The sequence below is a fragment of the Heptranchias perlo genome, chromosome 20 (assembly GCF_035084215.1).
Source record: "Heptranchias perlo isolate sHepPer1 chromosome 20, sHepPer1.hap1, whole genome shotgun sequence".
Lineage (NCBI taxonomy): Eukaryota > Metazoa > Chordata > Chondrichthyes > Hexanchiformes > Hexanchidae > Heptranchias > Heptranchias perlo.
In genome coordinates, this window is record NC_090344.1 from 19241848 (window position 1) to 19249839 (window position 7992).

The 7992-nt window shown below is 43.6% G+C and overlaps 1 non-coding gene across 1 annotated transcript; it reads right to left on the bottom strand.

Moving 5' to 3' along the window:
- Positions 1-5051: 5051 nt before the first annotated feature.
- On the bottom strand, positions 5052-5133 carry trnas-cga (transfer RNA serine (anticodon CGA)). The gene has a single exon. It is a non-coding gene; the product is annotated as a tRNA-Ser (tRNA).
- Positions 5134-7992: the final 2859 nt, after the last annotated feature.

Here is a 7992-nt window from a genome sequence, read left to right on the forward strand (position 1 = left end):
GTGGATGAGGGTAGTGCGTTTTTTGTAGTCTACATAGATTTTCGCGAGGCTTTTGACAAATTCCTACATGGCAGATTGGTCAAAAGTGTAAAAGCCCATTGGATCCAAGGGAAATTGGCAAGTTGATCCAAAATTGACTGACTGGCAGGAAGCAATGGTCGACGGGTGTTTTTGTGACTGCAAGGCTGTCTCGAGTGGGGTTCCGCAGGGATCCGTACTAGGTCGCTGCTTTTCGAGGCACAGATCATTGATTTGGATTTAAATGTACGGAGTATTATTAACAATTTTGCAGAAGATGCAAAAATTGATCGTGTGGTTGATGGTGAGGAGGGAAGCTGTGGACTGCAGGAAGATATCAGTGGACTGGACAGGTGGATAGAATAGTGGCAAATGCAATTCAATCTGGAGAATGAGGTAATGCATTTAGGGAGGGCAAACAAGGCAAGGGAATACACAATAAATATTGAAACTAATTTGCCATTTACACGGCCATTTTGCAAGTTTACTGACGTCTTCCTGTATTTTTCGCATTTTTCCTTTGTATTAACTACAGCTCCCAATTATGTGCTGTCTGTCAATTTTGAAATTGTATTTCCGATTCCTATGACTAAATCATGAATGTAAATTGTGAACAACAGTGGTCCCATCACCGATAAATTGTGAACAACAGTGGTCCCAGCACCGATAAATTGTGAACAACAGTTGTCCCAGCACCGATAAATTGTGAACAACAGTGGTCCCAGCACCGATAAATTGTGAACAACAGTGGCCCCAGCGCCGATAAATTGTGAACAACAGTGGCCCCAGCGCCGATAAACTGTGAACAACAGTGGCGCCAGCACCGATAATCTGTGAACAACAGTGGTCCCAGCACCGACAAATTGAGAACAACAGTGGTACCAGCACCGATAAATTGAGAACAACAGTGGTCCCAGCACCGATAAATTGAGAACAACAGTGGTCCCAGCACCGATAAACTGTGAACAACAGTGGACCCAGCACCGATAAATTGTGAACAACAGTGGACCCAGCACCGACAAATTGAGAACAACAGTGGTCCGAGCACCGATAAATTGTGAACAACTGTGAACCCAGCACCGATAAATTGTGAACAACCGTGAACCTGACGATACCGGATTTCTTTACCATTAGTCTGGTTCAGCAATAACTGATGAGAATAACACTTGAAAGTTTAACACAATTTATTAGCTGCAGCTGACCTTATCTATAGAATTGATTTCTACTCTTGACAGAGTCTGGTCAATCTCATAGAGCAGGCAAAATTACATAGGCAGATCCACACAATTATACATTTTCAGAGTGGGGAGGGACATGAGTAGCAAGGGGTTAAAACCAATCATAAGCTGAGTCTTGGCAAGCCATGCTAACTGACATAATGACCGACCACTCACAGGTAATACTTGTTCATGCGTATGCCAAGGAAAAGGGAGGCGACCTTATCTCTGGCTTGGGATGTTTTTTGACCTTGCCTGCAAAGGGAGATCCATTCATTAATGCAGCTGCATGACAACTCCTTATACTAGAATTCAACTTTATCATATCTCTTTGCTTGATTAACACAAGGCAGGCTTATACATAAAGAAAATTAATAACGTAAACAGGTGGTCAAAGAAGAAGCTCATTGTTTCTAATTCTAGCTGGCAAAATGGGCTACCTATATTAACCATTGGTTCACCACACTGCTACTTCGCTATGGAGGTATCTCACTATAAACCACTAAAAGCTTACCCCATATGCATTTTTATTAAAAGGGCGCCCCGTATGCATTCTCAAACCCAGCACTGATAAATTGTGAACAACAGTAATCCCAGCACCGATAAATTGTGAACAACAATGGTCCCAGCACCGATAAATTGTGAACAACAATGGTCCCAGCACCGATAAATTGTGAACAACAGTGATCCCAGAACCGATAAATTGTGAACAACAATGGTCGCAGCACCGACAAATTGTGAACAACAGTGGTCCCAACATCGATAAATTGTGAACAACAGTGATCCCAGCACCGATAAATTGTGAACAACAATGGTCGCAGAACCGACAAATTGTGAACAACAGTGATCCCAGCACCGATAAATTGTGAACAACAGTGGTCCCAACACCGATAAATTGCGAACAACAGTGGTCCCAGCACCGGTGAATTGTGAACAACAGTGGTCCCAGCACCGATAAATTGTGAACAACAATGGTCGCAGCGCCGACAAATTGTAAACAACAGTGGTCCCAACACCGATAAATTGCGAACAACAGTGGTCCCAGCACCGGTAAATTGTGAACAACAGTGGTCCCAGCACCGATAAATTGCGAACAACAGTGGTCCCAGCACCGGTAAATTGTGAACAACAGTGGTCCCAGAACCGATAAATTGCGAACAACAATGGTCGCAGCACCGACAAATTGTAAACAACAGTGGTCCCAACACCGATAAATTGCGAACAACAGTGGTCCCAGCACCGGTAAATTGTGAACAACAGTGGTCCCAGGACTTTTGACCTTGAACTGCATTTGAAACTTCTGCATAAAATGAAATGAAGTCCCCAAATCGCCCCACGTGGCTCTCAAACGCAATTTGAAGAAGTTCAATGCGAACAATCAGGAATTTAAAGGCAACTCAACGACCTGCACTTTCTTTGAATAAGTTTTGTTAGCCATTATATTTGACCGTGAAATCGCTCTCGGCTTTCATCTTGCTGAAGCAGAGTGTTGCCGCTTTGTATCTGCGAGCATGTCGGTGACGTGGTTAGCTTTGACACTGATCGCTTCCAATTTGTAAAATTTCACCAAGCGTCAGCGAAATGAAACCGAGAATCGAATTGTAAGTGATGAATTGAAGGGATTGGTGATCCAAGCAGATCTGGAAAATGCACAGTGCAATCGGTCAGGAGTTCGAAATCCACCCTCCAGCCACTCACCAATCATATTAACTGAGCTTTACTCTGGCCCAGTGTCACCGCACTGAAAGCGAGTATTTCTCCGGCATGTTTTTCTTCATAGTTGCTGGTTTAAGAGTGAAGACCGGCTGTTTGGATTTTCACTCCTACAAGCTTCAACCATTCATTTTGGACTGACTGTAGACATTGGTCGCTGCAAACTCAAAGTTTAGCCCAATTAATTATTGGTTTAGCAGGTGACCTCTTCGCCTGTCTGGTTGGTTCTGTCGGTTTGCACGGAAGTTTGATGGTTCGAGCTCTTATTTGATTTTTCCTCAGGATTCTTCGCCTCAAAGTTCCAGGGTTTCAATGTATTTTTTGGAAGCAAGAAAATTACAATTCTCCTTGGCAGACAAGCCGAAGGGAGGCCGCACTCGCTGCAGGAGAGCTGTTTCGCTGTGACATGGAGATTTCTGTAGTGAGCGAGACCAGACTGTTTCTATGTTCAGAAAATAAATGTCACACCCTTTTTGTTGGAAAAGCAAAACGGTGGGGATTTTTGTATTAGATGTTCCTCGTTGCGTTACTTTCATCTTGATCGTAGAACCGGTTCGGGCGTTCTTGTAATAAAAGGCGACAATTTCCTATTCATTTTAAATTTAACAACAGCTGCACTGAGCTTTTAATCATACCCTTAAGATACAGTCTATAAAATGATGAAATTTGTTCACCTGCAAAGCATAAAAATCTGATTAAAGTTTTGACTGTCTCTCGGTAACCACGTCAACATCTCCTTCAGTATGAAATAGAAAGTTATCGTTTGATTAATGGTGAATAAAACAGTCATTCATCTACCAACAGGGTTTAATTAGTTTCATGTAATTAATTTAATAACTTTTGCTAAAGTTAATTCGCTGACTTGGAATCGAACTCATGCGTTGGTGGGAGCATTAAATTCTCACCATCAGTCCATCGGGGAGCGTCCAAGATTGCGCACGGAACACAGCAGAACTGGTAAGATTTACTTTTCTTTCACTCTTCCGTGATTCATTCAGCTCTGTGTTTATTTTCAGGCCTCTTATCTCTCCCTTCTTTTCAGCTTCTGACTGCGGATATTCTTGTGGTTAAATATGAATAATATAGAATATCTCACAGCCCCAGTATATGTGCTCCTTCTCTGTACAGTTCTGTACAAAATCAAACTGTACGTTTATAACGACGGTGTCTCTCCTTCACCCCCGACAGAAGCAGGAGGAGATGCCACTTTAAACTGCCAGTTGCTTCAAATGATTCATGATGGACCTGCGTGGCCTTGCAGTTTTCCCAGGAGCTGCATTCAGGTTCGTGAATTTTGGAAATGGAAACATGTCCATCAGCAGCTTGTGGTAGTATTTTACCTCACTTTCCATTTCATGTACATGACTAGTTGCACTTGGTGCTGTCATTGCCTGAACATCACCTTCTGTCGCGATAGTAGTTTGAACAGAAAATGCCATTTTTTTGCGAGCAGCTTGTCTCGCACGATAATGACCTGAATTACAAAGAGGCAAGTAGGAAAGGCCGCGTTGGGCTGCTTGTTCGCATCAAATAATTTTCAGCGTTTCTTTGTGGTCCAGTGTTTAGATTCGATCATCACCATGGCAACGGTTCGATTGGTGTCTGTCTCAACACTCGCATTTAAACACTCTACCATAAGTGCACTGTATTCAAATTGCTGGTTTTTTTCACTGTGAGGTCGAAGAGACATAAATGTGTGGACAATAGCTCCGAATACATCAACTGGGTTGCACCTTTGCTTCTCCCCCCGTCTCAGTCTTTCCATCTTTACCCTTCTCTGCTGGTGTTGCAGGTTCGATCATCCTTGGCCGTTCAAGAAAACCTGAGAAGTCCATCAGGGGAAAATTCAGAGAGTCAAGAGACAGGGACAGGGAGAGATTAAAGTATAGAAACAAATCGGATAAATATCAAGCTTTGCGAACGAGCAGAATTTAAGATGGAGCTTGGTGGAGATTCTTTCACGTGCCGTGCAACTCTGCAAGAGACCATTGGCTCCGAATTAAAAGCATTTGCCTCGCTGGATCATCTCTCTGAGGGAGGGAACACGGTCCGTCAACTCCAGTCCTTATTTGTTTGATCATTGAACAAATCTATAAGAAATAGCGCTACGAGGAGGATTCGAACCTGCGCAGGAAAACCCCATTAGATTTCGAGTCCAACGCCTTAACCACTCGGCCATCGCAGCTTTTCAAAAACAGAACAGCTACTGCTACCAAAAGGGTGCAACCAGTGCAGAATTCGGTGCAACCCATCGCCGATCGGCCATCCTGCGATCCATCCAATCACTTTTTCTATTCCGATGCACAGCAATGTGAAGTTGTTCACTAACTATTTCATATCAACAATATTAGCCTCTCTTTACCACATTCGTTTTGAATGTGCGACTTGTCATGCCAAGTGAGACTTTTCAGAATTAATTTCTCGAAAGTTACATTGTTGTCTCCCTCGGCATCCGCAGATTATCCACTCGACCACAAGTATAACAGTGACTACACTTCAAAAATACCTCATTGGCTGTATAGCGCTTTGGGAGGTCTTGAGGTCTTGAAAAGCGCTTTATAAAGACAAGACTTTCTTTCTTTTTATACTGGAATAAAATTACTGATGTTTTCACTATGAGGACGAAGAGACATTAATGTGTAGATATTATTTGCGAGTTCATCATCTGGGTTGGATTTTTAGTTTTCCTCCCGTCTCAGTCTTTCCATCTTTACCCTTCTCTGCTGGTGTCGCAGGTTCGATCAGCTTTTGCCGTTCAAGGCTGCCTGAGAAGTCCATCAGGGAGAAACACAGAGAGACAAAGACAGAGATAGAGAGATAAAAGTATCGAAAAAACCTAACGTCAAGTTAGCAGCATTTACGATGGAGATTGGGAGATATAGAATCATAGAATCGTCACTGCACAGAAGGAGGCCATTCGGCCCATCGAGCCTGTGCCAGCTCTCTTTAAGTGCAATCCAGATCGTCCCATTCCCCCGTTCTTTCCCCGGATACCTGCAAATATTTTCCCTTCAAATACTTATCCAATTCCTCTTACAAACAAGGATTAAATCTGCTTCCACCACCCTTTCAGGCGATGCATTCCAGATTATATCCACTCGCTAGTTTAAGAAGTTTTTCCTTTTCTCGCCTTTGGTTCTTTTGTCAACCACCGTAAATCTGCGTCCTCTGGTTCTCGACCCTTCCGCCAACGGGAGCAGTTTTTTTTTAATTTACTTTATCTAAACCCGTCATGATTTTGAACACTTCTATCAAATCTCCACTCAACTTTCTCTGCTCGAAGGGAACAACTCCAGCTTCTCCAGTCTACCCACGTAACTGATGACCTCATCCCTGGAACCATTCCAGTAAATATTTCTGCACCCTGTCTGACGCCTTCACATCCTTTATAAAGTGCGGTGCCCAGTTTTGGACAGTTGTGGAATATTGTGAAGTTCCCTTCACGTATCTTGATATTTTGCAAGTGACCACTGGGCTCCCAGTTAAAATGATCTGCCGCGGTGGAGTATCTCTCTGAGGGAAGGAATTGCAGCCCGTTATCTCCAGTTCATATTTATTTGAGCATTGAACAAAACTTTACACAATAGCGCCGATAGCACGATTCCAACTTCTGCCGGAATACCCCATTGGGTTTCAGATCTAACGTCTGAACCACGCGACTACCGCAGCTGCGAGCGCCTTTGATGCACGGCTGTAAATCAGAATGAACAGGGTACTCACAGGAGATTTGTGAGACTATATGTTCTTTCAGACAGGTTTCCAACTGGACACATGCAGCCGCGACCGTCCGGACGTTGCTGTTTCACTGGTAGAATTCTCACCTGCCACCCTAGGAGACGGGGATTGATTCCCGGCCGATGAAGGAGCATTTTCTTTCTGCACCCCTGAAAAGAGATAGATTCACATTCAGCTTCAATCTGCACACCACGTTGAGACATTTTCCTTTCCCTATGTGGTGTTGCGTCGACAAACCCTCTGCATTCGAGCCACGAAACGTCAAACATGCTCTGGAATTAAGTCAATCCTGTATTCCGCAACGCTGAAAAGATGTGAAAAATAAATGAATGAATTTCCACTGAAAATAGTGACACAGGAGGGCTCGTCCAGGAATTTGAACCCCGGACCTCTCACATATCAATTAGTGAAACGCCCAAAGTGAAAACCATAATCCGAGACCAACGAGCCGTCAGTAACACAGCCGTGCAACCAGTCGAAAGTTTCCCTGCTCCCCACAACCGATCGCCTATCCTATTAGACCGCTCTGTCCATCCAATCATCGAATCATAGAATGGTTAAAGCACAGAAGGAAGTCAATTCGGCCCATCCAGACCGTGCCATCCCTTTGTAAGAGCAATCCAGTTAGTCCCATTCCCCCGCTCTTTCCACGTGGCCCTGCAATTTTTTCCCTTCAAGTATTTATCCCATTCCTTTGTGAAAGCCACGATTAAATCTGCTTCCACCGTTTCAGGCAGCACCTTCCAGATCATAACCACTCGCTGCGTAAAAAAGTTTTACTCATTTCGCCTTTGGTTTCTTTTGCCAATCACCTTAAATCTATGTCGTCTGGTTCTCGACCTTTCTGCCAATGGGAACAGCTTCTCTTTATTTACTTTTTCTAAATCCTTCATGATTTTGAACACTTCTATCAAATCTCCTCTCAACCGACTCTGCTCGAAGAACAATCCCAACTTCTCCAGTCTGTCCACATAACTGAAGTCCCTCATCCCTGGAACCATTCTAGTAAATCTTATCTGCATGCTCTCTAAGGCCTTCTCGTCCTTCCTAAAATGCGGTGCCCAGAATTGGACAGAATACTCTGGTTGTCGCCGAACCAGTGTTTTATAAAGGTTCAACATAACTTTCTTGAGTTTGTACTCTATGCCTATATTTATAAAGCCCAGGACCACGTTCTCAGCCTGTCCTGCCACCTTCAAAGATGTGTGCACATATGCCCCCAGGACTCTCTATTCCCGCACCTCATTTGTATCATTTAGTTTATATTGCCTCTCCTCATTCTTCCTGCCAAAATATATCACTTCGCACT